The sequence below is a fragment of the Panthera pardus genome, unplaced genomic scaffold (assembly GCF_024362965.1).
Source record: "Panthera pardus isolate Hobbes unplaced genomic scaffold, ASM2436296v1 HiC_scaffold_1, whole genome shotgun sequence".
In the NCBI taxonomy this organism is placed as follows: domain Eukaryota; kingdom Metazoa; phylum Chordata; class Mammalia; order Carnivora; family Felidae; genus Panthera; species Panthera pardus.
Genome location: NW_026526654.1, coordinates 12,165,620 through 12,189,060, shown reverse-complemented (window position 1 = coordinate 12,189,060; position 23,441 = coordinate 12,165,620). Strand labels below are relative to the sequence as shown.

Genomic DNA, 23,441 nt, shown 5'->3' with positions numbered 1-23,441 from the left:
GTCAGGCTTCCTCCTCAGATCATAATGTTAAAGATAAATTTTAAGTAGTTTTTCGAAGTCTCGACAAGTAGGTCTACCTTCTAAGGAGCTGTATACATTTTATGCAGATGCCCAGAGCTGTCCCAATACGTGTGTTAATGTCCTGAAGAGAAAGTAATCTGAATGTATTGCCTCAAGGTAACGTATGTGGATTTTTAAATTTAATATTGCTTGCTTTCCCATTCAAAAGAGTGTTAACCATCTTCCAGTAAAGAAAGTAATACAATTCGGAGGAATTCTTTCAACTACATAATTTTCAATAATTCATAAATGCCTTAGGATTTATTTTAAAAGAAAGAGTCATCACCAGATTGCTTACATTAATTCCTGTAAAGTCACGTTCAAAATTCATTTTGGGCCTCTGACAAAGCTTTTATAGTAAGGATGTTTTGTTTTGTTTTGTTTTGTTTTGTTTTGTTTCATTTATTAGATTCACTTATGTGACAGTTAACAAAAGCTGTTTGCTTGAAGGCTCAAACAGGCTATCATGTTTTCAGTGTGTTGAAAAATGTGTGTTATATTTGCCTTTCGATTATTAAAGAAAAAAAAAAGACGGAACGGACTTTTTAGCTGGTCTGCTCCTTCTTGGAAATTTCTAGTTTACTTTTGGCCCCCCAGTGCCGGTCTGTGCCCCCAAATCCAACAGAGATGTTTTCGAGAACAGTTTCTGTTCTCGAACAAAACAAGAGTTTATGATTCACTTTCAGACTTTGTTCCTTCAGGCTAACTTGTTTGTCTGAGAAAACAGATTCCCGACCCCTGCGCTCAGAGCAGGATCCTTGTGCCCCTGTTTTTAGTCCTCTGTGGCTCAGACGACGTGACTTTTGGCCCATGAAACATGCATGCGAGGCAAACGGAGAAAAACACGATAATCTTGTGAGGTCTTTTCCAGCGACGCACCATCCCCAGCAGAGGACAAGGGCAGGCATGTAAACTGACCCAGCAACGAGGGACAGAGACGCTTAAAATCCCCCACCCTGCAGGCTGCCGGAGGTGTCTCTGTCCTGTGTATCTGGCCTGCCCGGACCTGTCAGCCTGTTACATTTGGATACATTTATCCCAGCCATTGGCAGCTTCTTCCGTTTTCTTCCTAGCGGCTCCCTCCAACTGCTCAGTTCATCCTCTGCTGGGTGCTGGCTCCCTGCTGGAGTCTTCTGCCTCTGCTCCGGTTGATTAAAATTACTGTCCCCTTATCTCCCAGCCGGCCACCTGCTCTGAGCTCTAAACGCAGGTGGCTACGTCTTCCAGTGGAAAGACAGAAACCTGCTCCCTAGCCTCTACTCGTAGGAACACAACCGTGTGGAGGGTTTGCCATGCAAATCAACTAGAAGGCCCAGTCCCTGCATTTCTACGCAGTAAAGGAGAGATAAGGGCCAGTGACGTTTAAACACCTCTCCCTTCAAGCGCGGAAAAGAAAAAGGCATTGTTGGCGAGTGGTAAGTATGGAGCACCAATGTCCTATGGGTCACGCGGCTCAGCGAGCCCTCAGTGTGAACTGACACCGTGGGGAGCTTGGCCGTCACCCCACAACTGTGCAGGTGTAGTCGCTGTCGTGATGCAGGGGCACCCACAAGCTTCGGGGCGGTGGGATCAGCCAGCTCCCCGGAAGGAAATTGTAGGCCCAGCATCTGACCGGAACTGGCCCTCGTTAGGCAGAGAAGGAAAACAAAATACCCACCCGTGCGTCTGACTCGTGCTTTGAGTCAGGAGGTCCCTCCCGGGCAATGCAGGTGCAGGGGGGGAGCCTGGGCCTGGTCTGCTCTGCGCTCCCTGCCTCCTGCCTGGCGGGAAGACACAGGGGGCCTGCGGGCAAGGAGGGAATAGTGATCAGAAGAAGGTTCTGGCTTCCTGCCACCTCCTCCCTGACCCCTTTGAACCTCAGAGTCCCCTTAGCGCCAGATGAGTTTGCCCCCCGCAGGGTGTTTGAGGATCCCATAAGAAAGCACTTGACGAAACTCTGAAAGGATTGCCTGGGGCTCGTCCGCTCTTTGCGACTCCATTTCTTCTAGATCTTTCCCCAGCTACTTTTGCCCAGCTCTCCTCCGCTCTGTCCTCACCAGTGATCCCTTATTGCCTTCAGTTTCTCCTTTTACCAGCTTTTCTCCCTTCTGTCTCTATTTTTGTGTTCTCTTTCTCTGCCCTCTGTACCAGGGAATTCAGAAAATGTCAACAAAAGCTTACCTTACCATTTCACCTTCGCTGGCAAGAAAAGGAGGGCTAGAACCAGATGCATCTAAATTAGAAATGTTCCAAACATACACACGATCCTGCCTGCTAGAGACGATGAAGGACGAGACTGTACCGCTCCGATAACTTTGCTGAGAGATGAGAGAATTGTGTGTGAGTTTCTGCTCGGCGTTTTCAGTCTATTTGTGTTTTTTATTTTTATTTTTTTTAAAGAGAGAGAATACGAGTGGGGGAGGGACAGAGAGAGAGAGAGAGGGAGAGAAAGAATCCGAAGCAGGCTCCACACTGTCAGCGAGCAGCTCGATGCGGGGCTTGATCTCACCCACCATGAGATCGTGACCTGAGCTGAAACCAAGAATCGAATCTCAACCGCCAGAGCCACCCAGGTGCACTAAATGTTTTCAGCCTCAAGTAAGCTTATCCTGGGGCATCTGGGTGGCTCAGCAGGTTAAGCAGCCGACTTCAACTCAGGTCATGATCTCACAGTTCGTGAGTTCAAGCCCTGCATCAGGCTCTGTGATGACTGCTCGGAGCCTGGAGTCTGCTTCGGATTCCATGTCTCCCTCTCTCTATGCCCCTCTTCCGCTCATTCTCTCTCTCTCTCTCTCTCTCTCTCTCAAAACTAGATAATTAAAAAAAAAAATTTTTTTAAGTAAAATAAGCTTATCCTAAGAAGTTAGATTCATTTCCTGTTAATACACAGACCAAGTGCTGAGGACACATGCACGCGTGTATGCGTGAAATCTTTTTCCGTAAACTACTGTTGACTAAAAAATACTCGCAGGCTGCAATGGTAGAATAAAGCATAATTTGGAAATTATTTTTCATATTATTACAATAGGAACCGAAAGAGGAGATGGTGGGGAAGAGAAGAGGGACAGAGAGGGAGAGCAGGAGGTGGGGAAGAGAGAGGGAGGGACGAGCAGGGAGATCCAGCTGAATGTAAACCCGTGGGGCATAATGGATGGCACTAGTTCCCGAAATCCTGTCTGTAAAAAACATTGTCAGGGAAGTTTTATGTCAATTTTAAACCCAGATCCTTGTCCCCCATCCCGTGTCTTCTGACCTGGGAAACCCGGGCTTGCGTCCTGGGGGACCTGGGCTGGCGTCCTGGAACCGACCCGGCTCACACGCCCTGCAGGGAACCTACCTACAGGGGTTCACTTTCAGGTTAGTAAAATTGTCTCCAGATCCATGTTTCATGCTAGATTCCTCCAGGGAACTCTGACGATAAGGGGGTTGGTTGCCAGATGGGGTCCAGGCATCAGTCCTTATAAAATCTTCCTCCATGATCCCCAGGCTCAGCCCACGTCTGAGGCGACTGTCTGCAGGGTATCAGCTTTGGGCTCAGAAAACCTAGGACTCCAACACCCTGCTGTGTGACTTTCGACACATGAGTCCACGTCTCTGGGCCTCTGTGTTCACTTCTGGAAATTAGGGGACAAATCGTTTCTGCCCCAGGGATGGGAGCAGTGGTTCTTAAGTTAGGCTGCCTCTCGCAATCATCTGGGAGGTTCTGCCTGGGTCAGACCCCACCCCAGCAGAGTCAGAATGTATGGCAGCAAAGCCAGGCTTCAGTGTTCGTGAAGCTTCCCGGACGACCTCCTGCTCGAGAGCCCGAGGTTGGAGACCAAGTGCCCTCTCGTGCTGGTATCAATGCTGTGCTCCTAGCAGTAGGGCCTGAGGGTTTTGTGGGGGGCCGGGAGCAGCTGGGGTTTGCTTCAGAACCGGAACCTGCAGGTGCGGGGTCATCTACTGGAAGCAGGCAAGCGTCCTAGTGGAACAGAATAGTCAGGAGAGAGACAAACAAGGGGTTTGCTTGGGTCTAGCACAAGACAGGGGAAGCTGAAAAGACTGGATGTGCCGCCACTTAGCAAAAACTTTGGTTGCAACTTGTGGTCATTTTTTGTGTGTGTGTCTTGGATTGAGGAGTTGATGCTGGGGCATCTCGAATTCTCCTCCTGACCTTTGAACTCTCACCTGTCCTCTTCCCGGGCGAGTTACTGATGCTGATGTTCTCAGTCTTTCCATCTATGAAAGGGGAATTTCTTTGGTATCCATCTGACCTGAGACTCTGTGTGATAGGAGCCATCATATAACGCACACCGAGTGTAAAATCTCGAGAAAGGTGTGTGAGCTTCTGGGGGGTTCTCCCACTAGGACGGTCTAATTTAAAAAAGAAAAAGAAAAAGACCAATGGTATTTTCTCCATACCACTCACATAAAGACCATGCTTTCCGCGTATTTCTACAAAGACTGCTCTGTGTAAATTTTATGATTGTTACGCACTATAATAATTAAGTAACAAAAAGCTATGGGGAAGATTACTTTCCCTGAGAATCAGAACAGTGATAATGAAACAGGGCCAGTAATCTGGCTTTAATGAAATGGGGAATCCAACCCACTACATCAGAGAAAGCAATAAAATGTGTTCCCATATCAATAAAACTCAATTCTCTATGTTCTTATTATGTAAATCAATACATCCTGCTCCCCGAAGAAGACAGCGCCTTGCCCTGCTGTGGGTTTTTGTTTTGTTTTGTTTTGTTTTTTCGGGGGTACCTTACAGCTTACTTCGTACGCAATTAGTGAATAAACAGGTCTGTTTCTGAAAAGTCCGTTCATCACATCACTAGATTGCCTGGATGGCATTTTCAACGGTGAAACAATTTGCACAGCAGATATACGCTTACGGGAAATTAGGCAAATGGTAGAGCTTTAATGCATACGGGCAAGAAATTAATGTAAAATTTGTGGGTGCTCAAGCCACTCTTTCTAGTAATCCTTCCAAATCTGTATTTCATCTAGAAAGCTTTTATTTTAAAACCAATTTAAAAAGTCAATAATCATTAAATATGCAGAGACATCTGTGTGCTTCCTGCGTCGTATTTCATTCCAAATTAGGCCATCCGTGTTTTGTCTGTCTGTCTGTTTGTTTGCTGCATCTGTGGGGAACGGGGTGATGTCAAAATCAATTATGCTGGATCCCCCAACGCCGATGGTTCCCCCCCTCCCGCCTCCCCTGCAGACGTTACATGAAAACTGCTCTTTCCCCGTTGGGCCCTTGAGGGATGGGGGAAGAGAACGCTGCCCACTGTGCGTGGCCCAGACGTCCTTCCCGGGGCCCGGCCTGCCCTCTCCGGATGGCCTCTCTCTGATGTCTGCGTGCCGCACAGTTGGCTCTGGGGGCCCACACTGCCTGTTCCCACTCTTGAACCCGTATCGTTCGGTGGGCCTCTTTCCACCTTGACATTTTGACATACTGACAACGGCCGAGAATTTTCCTACCTGCCCCTGTGGATTCCGAGGACTGGTTTTCACGGGACAAGGTGACCCCCTTTGTAAGGGCATGTCCTCGGGGAGCCCGTGGTGACCTCACCCAGGCCAGGACACACCGGGTACAGAATATAACTTCTTGCTATTTGGCCTCTGGAGTCACTCATTCATTACACAAAGTCTTTATCTTTGTGCACATCCTGGAACAATACTCTTAAATAAATACTCTCCGAGGCATTTTACTCCATGGTTATTTACTTTGCATTTCCATGATCTCAATGGAACACAGAAAGGGAGGAGATAGAAGGCTTGGCAAACAATAATTTGCCACCATCTACGCACAAGGGGACAACTGTGAGGTTCATTGTTCTGTTTTAAAAGAAAAACACGTCATTGACTTGACATAGTGCATCTGCGTGAGGACCAGAGTCACTTAGGAAATTCCACTTGGCAAAGCCCACGAGGCGACCTCTGTCTCCGGAGAACAGAGGCCACGTGGCCATGATTCGTCTCGCAGACCCAGCTCTCAGCCCGGAGGTCTCGGGCAAGTCCTTGAGATTCTGAGTCTGTTTCCTTCTTCGGTCGGGGAATAGGTGACCCACCTTCTCCTCCCCGTTCTGTGTTGAAAGTGAGAAGCTGTGCCCTGACTGCACCCTGAAGTCTGAAAAGCCAAGGGAAGACATACAAAGGCGTGAATTTGCAGCCGTCTTTGAAAGTGATCATCCTGACGTTCTGGGCCTGGATTTACCAGCAGCAGCATCGTCGTATTATTATTAGCAGGAGTTGAAAAGCCCGATGGGATTAAAAATTATTTTTGAAAGGGCTTCGAGTCCACAAGTTAAAAAAAAAAAAAAATCAGAATTTGTTTTGGACGCGACCACATTCGTCAATGAGACTTGCTACTCGAGTCCCCTGCTTCTTCCTCCTCCTTTTCAACTATGAGCACAAAAACCTGCCCTCAGCAAATACACAGATTCCCATGAAAACGTGCCAGAAGGAAAACAAGAGCGGGAGAGGATATACGATTCCTCAAGGGTCACTGTGTTTGCTCCTACTTAAGCCAAACTGACTTCATTCACAGCCTTACGGAAGCATGTGCTAGATTTTTTTTTTTTAATTCAAGTGATTCATCACTTCCATACGATACCCAGGGCTCCTGCCAACAGGTGCCCTCCTCAGTGCCCGTCGCCCATCCAGCCCATCTCCCACCCGCCTCCCTCCAGCTGCCCTCAGTTTGTTCTCCGTGTTTAAGAGTCTCTTATGGTTTGTCTCCCTGTCTGTTTTTATCTTATTTTTCCTTCCCTTCCCCTACGTTCATCTGTTGAGTTTCTCAAATTCCACCCATGGGTGAAATCATATGATATCTGTCTCTCTGAGGGATATATTTCGCTTAACATAATACCCTCCAGTTCCATCCACGTCTTGCAAATGGCAAGATTTCATTCTTTCTGATCACGGAGTAATATTCCATGATATATATACCACATTTTCTTTATCCATTCATGTTTGTTTGTTTTTTTAATTTTTAAATGTTTATTTATTTGGGGGGGGCGGTCAGGGGAGAGAGACACACACACACAGAATCTGAAGCAGGCTCCAGGCTCTGAGCTGTCAGCACAGAGGCCGAACTGGGGCTCGAACCCACAAGCCACGAGATCATGACCTGGGCCGAAGTTGCACATTTAACTGACTGAGCCACCCAGGCGGCCCTCGTGTTAGTTTTTCTGGTAACCGCCACAGGGAGGCTACCCCAGAAGGCTCGTGGTTTATTTTTCCTTCCATGTATGAACACTGGGGAGGATGCAGGCACTCAGATTTGGGCTCTGGATCTTTCTGTAGCGGCCATGACGGCGCAGGATGGTGAAAGTCACATGTGCCTTTTCAAGCCACAGAGGATGGGCTTTTCAAGCCACAGAGGATGGAGGATGTGTGCAAGGCGGATCTCAGGTGCTGGCTACCAATCTGTGACTCCTCACACACCTTGTGTCCAGTTGCACAGAGTAGAATATCTTTTTTTTTAAAATACAAACCTAGAAGTTCGGACACTTCCAAACTCGTTGGTCAACAGCCCTGTGATGACCTGGTACACCATGCTTGTGATTCACTGAAGTCCTTCGTTGGTTCAAAACATTTCTTGGTGCTCATTAAAAAAAAAAAAAATCTCTTTCGGGGACACAAAGAATCTCTTTCGGGGACTCCAGAATAACCTGAGCGAGTGAAATCCTCAAGCGTTGAGGGAGGCTTGATTTGGGGAAACAATAAATATTTTGAGGCTCTCCAGCGAATGTGATGACTTCTGAAGCGAAATCATATTGCTTATAATGTTAAAGGAAGCACAATTAACACAGAAAGGGGTTCGCGTTGGAAATGACCGGAAGATGTCTGTCCAGAGAGACGTGCCTTGCTGATGGGAGTATTGCAGCTCCCCAAAGCACCTCTCCTGACAGGCTGACAGGTTAGCTCCATTGCTGCATGGGTGCCATGCATTTTGGCTGGTGACGATGGCAATCCTTTTTACAACAGTTAGCGAGGAAATAGCGTCTCCCTCCACACCCCCATCACCACCACGTTCACGAACACAGAGAGTCTGAGTGGGGCTGCGCAGGAAAGAAGAGAACCAAGCAGACCAATCGCTTAAACCAACCCAGTGGAGAAATCCCAAAGCTGCTAACAGCTTGATGAAGAAGCCCCCCTCCTCGTTGTGCAGAGTACTCCAATTCCATACCTGCAGACCCCGTGGGAGAGGGCACATGGAGAACTATTTCCAGGGCACATTTGCTGTTGTGAGCAGGAGCCGTGTGCATGCTGTGACGTCACTGCACCCACTGCCTGATATTAAGCGGGAATCATAGCCACACATCACGACAATTCGTTCAATGACTGAGTTCATGGTTGAATGTGATGCTACAACCTTTGTTGGTAACTTGGGTGGATGTCTGTTAAGCCGAAGCTCGCTTCAGAATTCCATTTTAATATAATCGACATTTATTGGAAATATTAGAGGGGGCTCTGTGACTCCAATGAGAGCCATTGCTCAAAGTGGTGAGTCAAGGTCCACCCCGGGAGCCCCCCATGTAAGACAGAACTTGCAGGAATGCGGAATAAAGGTACACGTGGAAACAGAACCCCTCCCCGCCCCCCAGCTCGGAGTATCCCAGATCATAAAATATAAAGCAAACTTCCATAACATGGACACAATTTGAGGGGGGGCATCGGAGGCGGGGGAGGACCCCAGAGGGCCCCGGGTGGCCGTTCTCGCCTCATGTAAGTGGGTGAGGAGTCTCTGCCTCAAAGCTGGCTGGTGGCCACTAGAGGCTCAGGGAGAAGTAAAATTTAGAAACCATTGAATTGATGAAGAGGAAGAACCTGGCCAATATCATCTCAGTACAAAAGAATTAATTTAAGTTAGTACAATCCCGGGGGATCCCTCTAATCAGATGCAGGATGAGAAAAGCAATTGTCGGAATGAGACCGAGAACTTGTTTTATCTGCAGAAAAAGGTTGAGTTTGGGGTAGCAGTTCTAACTTTAAGATAAGAGTGCCATAGACTTCTATAGCTTTGAAGATACAGGGACAGGGACATCCTGTTATGTAGGTGACAGGGAGGCTTCCCCCACCGGAAGGAAGGGTGAGCCGGGAGTCTCGCTTCGAAAGCTCGCCCAAATTGGCGGCTCTCACCAAGTACACGCTGGAATTGGGGGTAAAGGCAGAATCTTCCCTCAGGAAACAAGCTCTTGTTCACATTTCCTATTTTCCCATCGACATGAAAATTGCCCAAGAAATATAGAAATCCCGGGGGTACCTCCCTCTTCAACTCATTCCTTTCCCTTTGCTTCTCATGTTTTAGTTGCCCTGTGTGCGTGTGCATGTGTGTGTGGGAATGTGTGTGTACACGTGCATGTGTACATGTGTACGCCTTGTGTGCATGTGCGTGTGCATGTGTGCATGTGTGTGAATGTGGCTGGACATGTGCACGTGTGTGCATGCGTGTATATGTGTGCATGTGTGTCCACGTGCATGTGCATGCATGTGTGTGCCTGTGTGTGTGATGCGTGTCCACGTGTGTGTGCACATGTGTGTGCGCACACGCATGCCTTGTGTGCCTGTGTGTATACGAATGTGTGTGCATTGTGCACATGTGTGCATGTGTGTGCATGTGTGTCCACATGCATATGTATGCATGTGCGCCTGTGTGCATGCATGTGTGCATGTGCGTGCGTATGTGTGTGTGCCTCCATGAAAAATCCTTCGTAAATGTAGGCCATGACCTTCATCGGCTGGAGAGTTGAAGCAAGCGCCTTCCAATACTAGACCCCTCCCTCTTTTGGAACATCTGAGGTTTGTCTTGGGAAGACGGACAGACATTTAATTGCAAATCACCTTTCCCTCTGATACTGACTCCCAGAAAGGAAAGCCGGTATGAAGAATAATTTCAACACCACTTGGCTCGCTGAGATTTTAGAATGTGCCCAAGGCTGTTTCAGAGAGAAATCTGTGCGTTCGGGTTGCATGGAGACCTGTGTGTCAGCTTATTTGGAAAAGCAAATTACATGTGACGTGCTAGCAGCTAGTTAGTGTGCGAAACACTGTGAAAGCCTGTTGTCACCTTGTTTGTCGACATTACAGCTTCCATTCATCTCACACACACACATTATGCACTGCGACTCACACTGTTACACTGTGGATGGTTATCACCCACTCCCTCACACACCTAAGATGCTTCAAGAGGCTGGGGGCGGGGGGAGCCCTCTTTTTCCACTATTAAAATATCTTTACAGGGGCCAGGAATTGGGGTTGTTGGGATGCGTGATGGTTAATTTTACGTGTCAACTTGTCTGGGCCACAGAGTGCCCGGACATTTGGCCAAAGCTTCTTCTGGGGTGTCTGTGAGGGCGTTTGTGGACGAGTTTAACATCAGGGTCAGTGGGGGCAGTAGAGCAGATCCCGCCTCCACCCCGGCCCTGTCCTATCAGGGGATGAGGACAAACAGGAGATTGTCGTTAGAAAGTGGGGGTCGTAAGGAATTTTCGGGAGATGCCAGAGAAAAGTGATTTTTCCCTGGCTCGTTTTGCTCCAAACTCAGTAATAACTCAAAGTTAAACACAAAGACCCCTCGTGCACAGGGGTCTAGTGGATCAGTCTAACGTGTGACCGCCCTTCTTCAGCTGCCCTGGAACAGTCTGCCACCTTCCTCAGTCCAGGGCCCGGGCGTGGACAGACCACCGTGACCTTCCAGGGGCCATACATCCTGTCTGATGGTCCCTGACCTGATAAGGACCTGATGAGACCCCAAGGACCTTCACCCTCTTCTGAGTAAAGCTTTTGTTCAATATAACAAACTACCTCTTATTTATGAAAGCCTGTTGTTGGGGCTCCTGAGTGGCTCAGTCGGTTAAGTGCCCGACTCTTGATCTCGGCTCAGGTCATGATCTCAGGGTCATGAGTTAAGCCCCACACTGGGCTCTGCGCTGACAGTGCAGAGTCTGCTTGGGATTCTGTCTCTTCCTCCCTCTCTCTCTGCCCCCCCCCCCCACTCTCTCTCTCGGTCTCTCTCTCTCAAAATAAATAAATAAACTTCAAAAAAGAGGGGCGCCTGGGTGGCTCAGTCAGTTAAGCATCCAACTTCAACTCAGGTCATGGTCTCACGGTTTTTGAGTTCAAGCCCTGCGTCGGGCTCTGTGTTGACAGCTCCGAGCCTGGAGCTGCTTTGGACTCTGTGTCTCCCTCTCTCTCTGCCCCTCCCCCACTCGTGCTCTGTTTCTCTCTCTCTCAAAAATAAAAAAACATTTTAAAAAATAAAAAGAAAGCTTGTCTTGTCTAAGAATGGAGTAAGCCTACAAGGAAAGCACATAGAGTAAAAACAGTGAAGAATGGAGCAACCTGACAGGCAACACCGGAGCCGGAGACAATGATTGGGGGTAGGGGTAGGGGTGGGTGTGGTGGGGTGGAAGTAAGGGTGGGTGGGGTAGGATGGAGCAGAGTGGTGTGGAGCGGAACAGAGTGGGATAAGGGTGGGGTAGGGTGGAACAGAGTGGGGTAGGGGTGGGGTGGGGATAGGGGTAGAGTGGGGTGGGGTGGGGGTAGGGGTAGAACTTAGTGGGGTAGGGGTCGTGTGGGTTGAGGTGGAACGGAGTGGGGTAGGGGTGGGGTGGGGTGAAGTGGAGGTTGGGGTAGAACAGAGTGGGGTAGGGGTAGGGTGGGGAGTGGGGTGGAGTGGGGTGGGGTGGAACAGAGTGCAGTAGGGGTGGGGTGGTGTAGGGTAGAACGGAATGGGGTAGGGGTGGGGTGGGGTGCGTGAGACGGGTGGAAATTAGTGGGGTAGGGGTCGTGTGGGGTGGGGTGGAACAGAGTGCGGTAGGGGTGGGGTAGGTGTGGGGTGGGGAGAGGGGTGGAGTGAGGTGGGGTGGGGTGGAACAGAGTGGGGTAGGGGTGGGGTGGGCTGGGGCAGGGCAGGCGTGTAGCAGAGGTGGATGTGTGGGTAGGTTCTAAATCAAATGCTCTATTACTGCAGAGGAGAGAGTGTTGATTGGGATGAGCCAGCCGTTTAATACTCTGTGGCCTCTCTCTCTTTTTCAATGTTCCTGTGTCTACATCTTAATAACCAATTTGGATTGAAATGCATTCAGTCTAATCTCCCACACGAAGGTCAATCATTACTATGCTACGCCTCACTCTGTACCCAGGACACCTGTTTGGGGGTGGGGGGGCGGGGTAGAGTCCATTTTCTGTTGAAAATGTGAGTCAGAGTCATGCGACAACTGAGCTCTGCAGATACTAGCTCTCGCTGCTGCCCCTGTAACCTGTTAGGGCTGCAGGTGCCTCGGAGACATCCCCGGACCCTTGAGTTCATTGACGTCCATACTGTCATCTTCCAGTGCTAGAAAAAGTTGGAAGGTGAGCCTGAATGTGTGATACCCTCGGATCTTTCTCACCAGAGTATCACTTTATCATTGAAACGTGCAATATAGAGAAAAACGTGTGGCGTTTCTGGCATTAGTTTATTGATTTTGGAAGGTTCTGGCTCCTTTCGGAGGTCACTTCCTGGGTACTCACGTCTGGAACCAGTAATTTGCCATTCACTCGTCACTGTCACCACGGTGTGGTTGCTGCATTGACCTACTTGGGATCAAAGGAAAGGTCTTTCCGGTTACAGTCAGTGCTGGCCGCCCTTCAGCAATAATAGACACACACCTTCAAGAGTCTGTCCCTGGCCAGTGTCGCAGCTGGTGGATGAATGCCGCCTGCCAGCGCACAGGTAAGATTTTCTCCATCTCCAGAAGAGCAGGCCCCGGTGATCTTAATGCCACTTCCTCATCTGGTTCTCAGGTCTGTCTTCAGAGGTGCCTGGGAGCGTGTCCTTCCATAAATACAGAGTTACGGAACTGTTTTCCAAGGGGAAGAAATAACATTTTGGATTTGTGTGACTGATCTCCCAGGAGGGGAACAATGGAACGTTGTGGATGTGTGGTAAATGAGATGGGTTGTGTTGCATCCACTGCGACATCCTCAGAGCAGTGAGTGAAGAATCATGAAGGCATTGCATGTGTAGACCATGAGTGTAGACGTGGGGTTGACCGCAGGAAGGAGGTGAGGAGATCAGAACTGGGACGGATAACTTGGGGATGGCTCTGAGTCTTGCCACATGGTAATAGCACACCATACCCAATCGCTTAGGAAAGAAAGAAACAGAAGGAGGATGAACAGAAGAGTAAATGAAGGAGAGCGTTCTGTTGTGTTGTTTCCTAATAAAGTCAAGGGACTGTTTATTTTGGAGAGAGCGCGATCAAACGAGGGAGAAGGGCAGAGGGACAGAGAGAGAGAGAAAGAACGCTAAGCAGGCTCCGTGCCCGGCACAGACCCCGATGTAGGACTCGATCTCTCATGACTGTGAGGTCATGGTCAAGAGTTGGACGCTCAATGGACTGAGCCACCAGGTGCCCCAGAGTCAAGGGACTTAAAGCCAGCATCCGAGGAGGGCTCCACTGGGCTAGCGCACCTTACCTGTCCTTGCAGTGAGAAGGTATGCTTGGACATCCACGGGCTGTTGCGACTCTTTTCCGAGCTGGCTCTGAGGGCACAGATCCCCACAGGGGCTTTGTACCAAACACAAGTCCAAGCCCCACGCCGAAATGGACCACACACGTGTGAAGAGCAAGAAATAAACGTAAACGGTCACTACAGACTCACCCACAGACTGCAGTCACCTACCCAGACGTTTATTTGTTCGTTTTGTTTTTATGACACTGAATTCCGTGCAACCACTTGCATTTCCTAGAAGCCAAATCAGAATCAGCATCGTGTTGAGACTCACTTCTCACCTGCTCACTCACTCAACTTAGCAGCATACATCCAGGCCCACACAGACGTGATCCTGAAATGGAATTTTGGAGACCGTATCCCATTCCAGGAGAGCAAAACTTTCCTTGCTTCTTCTGTCGATAATTTTAAATATCTGCACGCCACGGGTTTTCAGCAGTATATTTCATCTTGCTGAAAAGCGGTCTTCACGTTATAGGCCATTGAAAGTGTTGTGCAGCTTACATCTGGATATTACATATGGATAAAGCATCTCACCTCCAGACTGGAAAGGCAGCGGCACCAAATGTGGAAGAAATGAGAAACTGTATATTTTCAAGTGCCCAGGAGTGATATAAGCATGCAGACACAGCCAGGGTCTCTGTCCCCCAAAGCTCTAGTCCCATGGCCCCCCCCAGAACTCTCCAGCCTCCCCATCCCAAGGTGGGAAAAAGCCAGTTCAGGTTTCTGGCTGTGGCTAGGGGAGTCGTTCCTTCTCTTCAGAAAAGGGAGGGACCAACAGCGGTTTCTTATTGAATTAAAATATGTGCCGTCTACATCAGTTAGAAGACATTGGGCAGGATGCTGGGTCTTTCTCAGCCTCGGTTTCCTTTCCGATCAAACAGAGACAGGATCACCTGCCCCCGGCCCTGGGGTGACAGCGATGGCCACACCAAGGGGGGCTGCCCTTCTGCTCCTCCCTCTACTTTCACTTCTTTGTCTTATCATTCTTTTTTTTTTTTTTTTGCTCTTCCTTGACTCTTTCCTTAAATTTTATTTTATTTTTTTTTAAAGTTTATTTATTTTTGACAGAGAGAGAGAGACAGAGCATGAACAGGGGAGGGTCAGAGAGAGAGGGAGATACAGAATCTGAAACAGGCTCCAAGCTCTGATCTATCAGCACAGAGCCTGACATGGGGCTCGAACTCACGGACCACGAGATCGTGCCCTGAGCCGAAGTCAGACGCTTAACCGACTGAGCCACCCAGGCACCCCATATTTTTTTTATTTTTTTCATGTTTTATTTTTGAGAGAGAGAGAGAGAAACAGCATGAATAGGGGAGGGGCAGAGAGAGAGGGAGACACAGAATCCGAAGCAGATTCCAGGCTCTGAGCTATCAGCACAGAGCCCGACGCAGGGCTCGAACCCACGAACCGTGAGACCATGACCTGAGCCGAAGTTGGACGCTTAACTGACTGAGCCACCCAGGTGTTCCTGTTTCATTTTTTTTTAAGTTTTTTTTTTAAGTTTGTTTATTTATTTTGAGAGAGCACCAGTGGGGGAGAGGAAAAGAGAGAGAGAGAGAGAGTATACCAAGCAGGCTCTGCACTGTCAGTGCAGAGCCAGATGCAGGGCTTGAACCCTCAAACCATAAGATCATGACCTGAGCTGAACTCAAAAGGCTGACGCTTAACTGAGCCCCCCAGACACCCCTCTTTCTTTAAATTTTAAAGTAAACTTTTAAGATCGAGGTCTAACACGGATGCAGGAAAGAGAACAAATCGTTTAAGTGTCCAGTGAATTTTGGGGAACCCATCCGTGTATCCAGAGCCTACATCAAGAAGCAGATCCTTCCAGCACCCAGAAAATGCCCCCTAGTTCAGGAAACCCATTCACCGCCCCCCCTCCCCACAGAGGTCGCTGCCTTCAGACTCCTCTCCCCGTAGATTAATTTTGCGCGGGTTACAGGCAAGCACTCTGGAGGCTAGCTCTTTTCTCTCCACATTGTATTTATGAAAGTCTCCTTGTTCACCAACCCCATGGCCACACAGCAGGGGTCTGCAAACATTTCTGAAAAAACGGGTCCCTGTCTGACTCCTCGACTCTGGCATCGTAGCGGGAAAGGCAGCCGCAGCCGGTCTGTCAACACGTGATCCTGGTCGTGTTCTGATAAAACTTGGTTTATGGGCACTGAAATTCAAGTTCGGTATCTTTTCCCATGATATGAAACGTTTCTCTTCTTTTATTTTTTTCAAAATATTTTACATTAAAAATGTTTTACAGGCTGTAAGAAGCAGACGGCATTCGTTTATGCATTCTATGCTTCATGAACATTTTCATTCTGTTTCTGATCCAGAACAAAAAGATTTCAGTTAAAGCTGATACACATAAAAGCCATGGCGACGATAATCCTATGTCTAAAAGAAAATGAAAGCCATTAATTTCGAAGGAAATTGTATATTTGGGGGAAAAACACTTTTTTTATCAACATCTAGTATCTTTAAAGCAACATAAAGGCCCCCTTTAGCAAATCCATGAAATTGCCTATCATTTTATTTTCCTATAATAAAATCTGCTTTATCCTAAGCATGATTATTCCTTCTCCAACCCCATCCCCCCCCCAAAATAGAGAGGGAAATACTCTAATTCGTTTTTGTTTTAATCAGGGGCCTTGCACAGCACTGTTTTGTTATGTGTGCCTTTTCATCTGCCTGGATTTCAAACCACTTACAAAACAATGGCCTTGGATGTAGCAATCTGGGATCCTATTATAACCTCTGGTTTGAATAGCGTCTCTATGATACAGTCCTTTGAATTTTGGCTCTCTGTTGACAAATGAACATCTAAAACACAGCTAATTTGAAAATTGGGGATGGCCTATAAGGATTAATTCATTTAACTTTCTTTTCTCGAGCTACCTCACATTAAAATCCAATAGCTGATAAGAGATAAGACAGGAGACTGGGGGCAGGAAAGAATATCAGTATTCATTCATTCATGCATCCATCCATTCATTCATTCATCTATTCATTCATATATTCAACAAAGATGTCGAGTGACTCCCCCGTCAATACGACATCCGGCATGGTCGGACACACCGCTGACCTTGGCAAATGGGGCTTTAATTAGAGAGAGAAAGCAAACTCTTCCAAAACAGTAGAAAACGACGCAAAGCAGGGTATGACTAGGCGACAGATGATCCTTAGAGACAGCCTGCCCTACAAGGAACGCTGGAGACAGCGTTATGGGATAGAGGAGACAAAGAAGGCGTCATGGAAAAGGTAAGAGCCGAGCTCTCCTTTTGAAAGCCGAGACAATGTGGATGGGTGTTTCCCAGATAAAACGGTATTCTGAACAGAGGAAATAGAGTGGGCGAAAGAACAGGGGCAGGAGAATGCAGCAAGGCAGGCTCCCTAGCAGAGGAAAATAGCATTTGTTCCCCTGCTACTGAGTCGTGTGAGGTCCTTTTATAATTTGTATATCAACCCCTCGCCAGATATATGCATTGCAAATATTTTCCCCGATTGTATGTTGTCTTTTTATTTTGCGGTGAAATCCCGATCTTGAAACGTCTGCCCTTAAGTTCACTGCCACGTTATCCACCAGGGCCGAGACGTGGAAATTACCTAAGTGTCCATCCACGGAGGAATGGATTAAAAACTGTGGTGTGCACATTCAATGGAATGTTACTCAGCCGTTGGTTAAAAAGAAAGGAAATCCTACCATTTGCAACAACAGAGAGGGACGTGGAGAACAGTCGGCTGAGTGAAATAAGCCAGACACAGAAAGGCCAATAGCACGTGAGCTCACTTACAGGTTGAATCTAAAATAATCAAACTCAGGGCACCTGGGTGGCTCAGTTGGTTGAGCATCCGACTCTTGGTTTTGGCTCAGGTCACGATCCCCAGGTCGGGAGACTGAGCCCCGTGTTGGTCTGGGCACTGGGCGTCGAGCCTGCTTCAGATTCTCTCTCTCCCCCTCTGCCCCTCTCCCCTGTTCGTGCTCTGTCTCTAAAACAAAAACACACAAAAAAATAAAAGACAAATTTTATGCAATCAAACTCAGAGAAGCAGAGAACAGAAAGGTGGTTGACAAAGGCTGGGGGCAGGGGAAATGGGTAGGTGAGGGTCAAAGGTACGAAGCTTCAGTTCTGCAAGATAAAAAGCTCTGGCGAGCTACTGTCCAGCATGGTGCCTGTGGTTGACAATACTGTTCTGTATACTTAAAATTTGCTAAGAGGGTAGCTCCTATTTTAAGCGTTCTTACTAGACACACGCGCACACACACACACACACACACACACACACACACAAACACACACATACACACACACTGACGATGATGATGATGATAAGAATACTAATGGAGACAGAAGGGAAATTTGGGAGATGATGTATCTGTCTATGGCCCTGGTGGTGACACGGTGACAATGGTTTTGCTCAGAGTTCTATACATTACATAAACATAGCTTTTTTAAATGTCAGCCCCACCTCAACAGAGCATTGAACGAGAAAGCAAGCAGCAGCATTAGTGTGCCTGTGCAGAGTAAGAGAAGGAGAAAGGCAGACTGAGGTCAGAGTCTGGTAGGTTTTCAAGGCTGAAGAGTAAAGAATTGTTAAAAGCAATATTTTCAAAATAATTATCCAAAAGCCATGGTAAGGACGAGTTGGGGAGAAAAACTGAAGGCAGGTCTATCGGTTCAAAGCCAAGAGTACAAATACAGATGCGAAGTGATAAAGTCCCAGCAGCTAGGAGAATGGAAACACACAGATGTGGGATATATGGCAGTGAACAGAAAGGAGGAATCAAATATTCAGCTCTACATTTTTAAATGTGTATGAGTAGGAAAATGTGGCTGTCGTTGCCAGAAATAGGGAAATCTAGGAAAGGAGCTATTTTAATGGGAAAGGAGTTTGGTTTTTACGGTGAACTTAATCATAAATCCACAATGGTTTCATATTAGATCAAAGCTTTGATTTTCCAACGGAAATTTTATAGTCTAAGGCAGGGGGGTCCAACTCTAGCCTACCGGCAAATCCTGCACGCCGAACACTTTTATGAATAAAGTTTTATTGGAACACGGCTTGCCCATTCATTTACACGTTGCTTCTGGCTGCTTTTGCAACACAACAGCAGATTTGAGCAGCTGTGACAGAGACCATACGACCTGGGAGCTTGAAATGGAAAAGGCTTTGATGTTGACTACTAATGGAAAAAGGGGAAGAAACAGGTATGCTGGGGGACAGAGACAAAGAGCAAAGGTTTTCCAAAGTCACACATACAACCATGGCATCAACAAGGCAATTCAAGCTTTCTGAGAAAAGGTAAGGAGATGCCTCGAAAGGGAATCCCAATTCAAATGAAGAAAAGGGAACATACCTGACAACAGGAGGTTTGACTGACTGGTGTGGTCAAGGAGATAATCTACAGGGGCGGGTGCTTCGAAGTTCCTGGACATAATTTTAAAAGATGGGCATCTAACCAAAGATAAGGATAGCAGAGAGAGGCGGGGCTCCAAAAGTACTGCCATGAGGCTGAAGTTCCAACGAGCTAGACTCACAGAGTATAAACAGGCAACACAAAGGACCTTGCAGCCATATTCAGAATCAAAAGGAGAACCAGAAAGACAGAGAGGAATGCAGAAGGGAGTATGCGCTCTGGCAGGTCTGGGTCTGAATCTAGGTTTGAATCTGGCTTTATCCTTCTCCTCCCAGGTGACCTTGGGGGGATTTCGGACGTGCCTGAGGGGGGACTTGATTGTGGTTTTCGTTTGCAAACAGCTGGCACTAAGTGTGCTACCTTAGAGACTGATGGGAGGGAAACAGGCTACGCGACAGCGTGTGGCCGGCAACGAGAGTTCAGTACAGATTTGCTCCTATCGCCAACACCAATTAGGATAAAGTTTAGCTCGAGAACGTTTAAGAAAGGCAAGCATGCATTTATAAAAAATAAATTCTAAAACAGTGTCACCGTAGGAGACGGATGTGAAAATTATTTCCCAGCCTTATTGAGATAGAGTTGACAGTCGGAAAGCTGTATATATTTAAGGCTTACAGCTTGATGATTTGACGAACGTGTACTCTAGCATATCCAGCAGAAAGGTCATTTCAAAATACTCGTCTGGCACGTAAAAAGAAACTGGAACATAAGAGAAGAAGAATACTCACCTCTTAGGAAAAACCATCGAAAGTAAGGCTGTTGGGCATGGATAAAAGTAGACACGGAGAGCTGTTCAAGGGTCATCCTGGTTTCATGTGGTTGCCACAATACATCTGGAATCAGTGGGTAGAAGTTATAGGGACAAACTTCTGATCAGTGAGGTCCACCGCTCGATGCTTGCCGGAGCTTTCTGAAGGACAAATAATTCATCAAATGAGTTCCCACCATGCCCCAGCCCCGCACATACAAGTTCCACACATTACCTCCTTTAATCCTTATACCACTTTGGGGGGTTGAGATTTCTCTCCAACAGAATTCCAGAGGATTGGAGGCCCTCTTAAAAGAATAGGATAAAGTGAATTTGATACAAAATGGTAATAAAATCATAGAATGTGTAATATCCCTTGGCTATGGTCTCCATGACCCTGCCCTAGAGTGCAGAAGAGAACCAAGCACCATCACTAGTAGGGACCCCCAGAGACTGGGGACACGGGAGGAGGCCAGTGCAGGAGTGGAGCATCCTGGGACAGGCCGGGGGGGACATACTCACTCAGGGCTCTTGCCTACAGGAGAGGCCATGACATAAAGTATAGACAACATGAATCCATGAGAAACTCCGTTTATGGATCCTACAGACCTGTCTTCTTGAGAGGAGAAGGAAGAGAATAAAGGTTCTAGAATTTGTTTTAAATGGTTGTGACATACGAAAGAAAGAATGTAGACGACATTTGGGGCTATATTTTCTGCCTTCCCTTTGCTTTCTGTGGGTCAACCAGCCATGCTGCCCCTCACGACCAAAAGGTTCTGGAATTAATGTGTTGTGTTGTTTGCGTTGTTTGGTTTTATTGTCCATACAAGCGTGAGGCGTGGGCCGTGGTGTTGGGGGAGAGGGAAGTGTGGTAGGAGAAGGAGCTGACAGGTGCGCCTGTCCTCTCCTCCCCCAGGGACTGAGGAGGCTCAGAGCCATTTCTCAAAGGTTTCCATTGGACGGACTGACCAGTCGCCCAAAAGCAGGATCATCACCAGACCCCATTCCTTTCACATTTTCGCTATAATTTCCGTTAGTCCCTGAGGCCTGCCCAGCTCCTGGTTGGCCTGTGATTTCCTTCTGCAATCATTTCTTTGCCAGTACAGTGGGCTCACTTCCCACTCTTCTGGACCAAGAAAGGTGTTCATAACCCTGCCCCTACCGAGGTTGACCCTCTCGTTGAGGGACCAAACCGTTTTCTTACGTGACTTACAAAGTGAGCCTCAATATAAGCTCTAGCAGGTAAACTTCAGAAGTGTTCTGAGCTACAGCAAAGTTATTGGGAAGTTGGAAAAGATTTGTGCAATCTTCCAAGCAGGCCACTTGGGAGGGCCACGTGTGTTTGGCTCTATGCATTCCACACATCTGCAAAAAAACATCCATCTTTTCCCTTTTTTCTTTTTTCTTTTTTCTTTTTTTTTTTTTACAGTCTCGTTTCATCCTTCGACTATTCTCAATACGTGGCAGTGTTTCCCTTTTATTTTTGTGAGGAGGGTTTAGCAGCCTTTTCGTCTTGGTGGTGGTCATGGTTAATCGCTCCCTGATTCTCACAAGCAGAGGAAATATATAGGCGCAAAAAAGTGATGTCCCCTTACAGCGGCTTCTGGGAGTGAATATGCATAAAATAATCTGCTGAATGGAGAACAGAAAGAAAGAATTACGTGAGAATGCTCAGGGTGCATGTTGATTACGGACGCATTTATGTTACCCACTTGGGGCCGCAGACGTAGTCACCCTAGCCTGACTCAAAGTGTTGATGAGAATCCTCAAAAAGATTAATGCCCCCAAATATTGCCCAGCTACCTATGGCTGGCACTGAATTTTGAAAGCTGTGACTTTCTTCTGTATTTCCTGTACTCTTTTACAAACCTGTTTATCAAATGTATAGAACACTTTTGTTTATGATAGCTTATGATTAATCATTCACCAAGGACACGAGGCCCTTTGTACCTATTATTGTCAAGCATTTGTTTGGACTGTGTTTGACCCTTTGTACCCAAGTGGTCTGTGTTGGAGCCACTCAAGAACAATCTAGCTGGCCGAACATGCGAACAGCACTCACTGAAATCCTATGGCTCTGTTCCTATAACATCCCGCCACGTAAGAGAGACCAAAAGCACAGTTCCATTTACAAAATCCAATTGTCACCCTGAGGTAAACATACTCACCCTGGGTTACTTCTAAGCACTCTGAAGTGAAAATTTAAACACTATTTTGAGCAACGATGCCCATTTTTGTGACCAAAGGGTGTCTGTGAAGCCTGCCTCTTTGCAAACTACTGGAGTGAGTTGGAGCCAAATCTGTTTTCGTCTCTGCTGTGAGTGTAACGATCAAAGTTCTTCTCAAGTACAGCTCAAGGGAGTAAATCCATACATCTGATTACTCAGTGACCAGAGGATCTTGACTTCCAGAACAATGTCACAGGTCAGAGGAAGAACGGCGTGTTGTTGCGTTGGTAATCATTCACCGTTTAGATGCTTCTTTGGTGAGCGTCTGCCTGAGTCTTCATCTCTCCCAGCTTTGCTCATGCGGTCGACGGACATTCACTGCAAGGCTGGCTGTGTGAAGTACCTTGAAAAAATCAAGTCAGGGTGGTCTGTGGGTTCCGAGGCGGCACAATCTGCACCGGTCATAATGTGCCCGAATTAACTTAAAAACAAGGTTGTAAATGCGTGTGCCACGAGTCTGATACAGATGATCACTGATAAGGGTTGGGAGTAGGGCTATATACTTGTAGTCTGTTAACCTGTCATTCAGAGACCATTTTGCAGAATAAATAGATTTGGGGTGAAGGAATGGCTAGCAAGATGTTGATAAGAAGAAAATGCCAGGAAGAGGAAGGAGAGGCAGGGAAGCCAAGGGGTCAAGAATTCATCTAGAGACTTTGGCTAGACGGGAGGGGGGTTGGTCTCTGAACAGGGGCGGTGGACATGTGACTGCCAATAAATGTCATGGAGGTCTTCTATTTTGTATGAGTTATAACAGCTGTCAGAGGGTGGGAAGAAGGAGCCCTATAGTCAAGGAAACTAGAATAACTGTTCAAACTCCAGAATTAAGAGAGTTGGCAGACTTCATCACATTTTTCCATGTGTAAAACACCGTGATATTGACTAATATTTTCATAGCATTTTCTTTAACCAAAAAATTTCCCCAGGAGAATTCTGATGTACTTACTTCTTACCTGGTCTCAAGAGTGTGCGAGTTCATGTTAATAAATCAGTAAGGAATTCTCAAAATGTTTAAACATCAATGATTGGACCTGAGGTTTCTGCCCTCCTGGGTTGTGAGCTCTTAACCTCATAAGGAGACGTTGATGGAAGCAAAGGCATTCTAGAGACAGTCCAATGATGACCTTCATGTTGTTTCAATCAATAAATTATCACATTCTAACAACTATAAACTCTGCCAATTTGACTGTTTGTTGAGGGAAGACTGCTAACTCTTGCTTAAAAATGTTTTCAAAAATGGCAAGTGACCCCATGTCAAAGGACTCAAAGAGTGTGATAACATTCAGAAACAGTATTCTCTTCGGTTCCCTTCACCCTTTGCAAACAGTATGTTTATAAATTGTTTTTCTATTGGGTTTATTTTATTTTATTTTATTTTATCTTATTTTATTTTTATTTTAACTTTTCAAATGCTTAGGTGCACCTGGCTGGCTCAGTCAGTAGAACATACTCCTGACCTTGGGGTTGTGGGTTCTCTACTGGGGACATTTTACAGCACTTGTATTCA

General features: G+C 47.0%; 2 long non-coding RNA genes across 2 annotated transcripts; one reads left to right on the top strand and one right to left on the bottom strand.

The window, feature by feature from the left end:
* Positions 1-2,833: 2,833 nt before the first annotated feature.
* LOC109264075 (uncharacterized) lies at positions 2,834-5,092 on the top strand. Its single transcript, XR_002078569.2, has 2 exons — positions 2,834-3,396; positions 3,526-5,092. It is a non-coding gene; the product is annotated as an uncharacterized LOC109264075 (long non-coding RNA).
* A 12,282-nt stretch (positions 5,093-17,374) lies between these two features.
* LOC109263989 (uncharacterized) lies at positions 17,375-20,378 on the bottom strand. Its single transcript, XR_002078515.2, has 3 exons — positions 20,229-20,378; positions 19,687-19,868; positions 17,375-17,529 (listed from the first exon to the last, which is right to left on the bottom strand). It is a non-coding gene; the product is annotated as an uncharacterized LOC109263989 (long non-coding RNA).
* Positions 20,379-23,441: the final 3,063 nt, after the last annotated feature.